At 41.0% G+C, this 317-nt stretch overlaps 1 protein-coding gene across 1 annotated transcript in view; it reads right to left on the bottom strand.

Moving 5' to 3' along the window:
- LOC116702579 (caskin-2) overlaps positions 1–317 on the bottom strand; it is a gene marked incomplete at its 5' end in the record, with an annotated part of 6486 nt that overhangs the window by 4036 nt on the left and 2133 nt on the right.

Genomic DNA, 317 nt, shown 5'->3' with positions numbered 1-317 from the left:
GGGGGGGGGGGGATCGGGGTTGTTATAGTCAGCCACAGCGAGACATTTTTGCACGGCTATTTACATAAACCATTACGACAGGATACATTTTACTGCACACAAACGTAGTAGGACCACATGTGAAAATGTATTTGAGTACACTGTAGTTACCCTAGTTACCCTAGTTACCCTGGTTACCCTAGTTACCCTGGTGTTGTCTCCCGGGTCAAAAACTTTTAAAAATTTAAAGTTTTTGTCCCTTTTTCAGACTTTTCTTTTAGTTTCCACCACCACCACCTTACTAGTTTTACTACTTTTTGGAATTCATGGTCAATAAC

Source organism: Etheostoma spectabile, chromosome 15 (genome assembly GCF_008692095.1).
Source record: "Etheostoma spectabile isolate EspeVRDwgs_2016 chromosome 15, UIUC_Espe_1.0, whole genome shotgun sequence".
Lineage (NCBI taxonomy): Eukaryota > Metazoa > Chordata > Actinopteri > Perciformes > Percidae > Etheostoma > Etheostoma spectabile.
The sequence above is the reverse complement of the archived record's forward strand: the minus strand, read 5'-3'. Positions and strand labels throughout refer to the sequence as shown.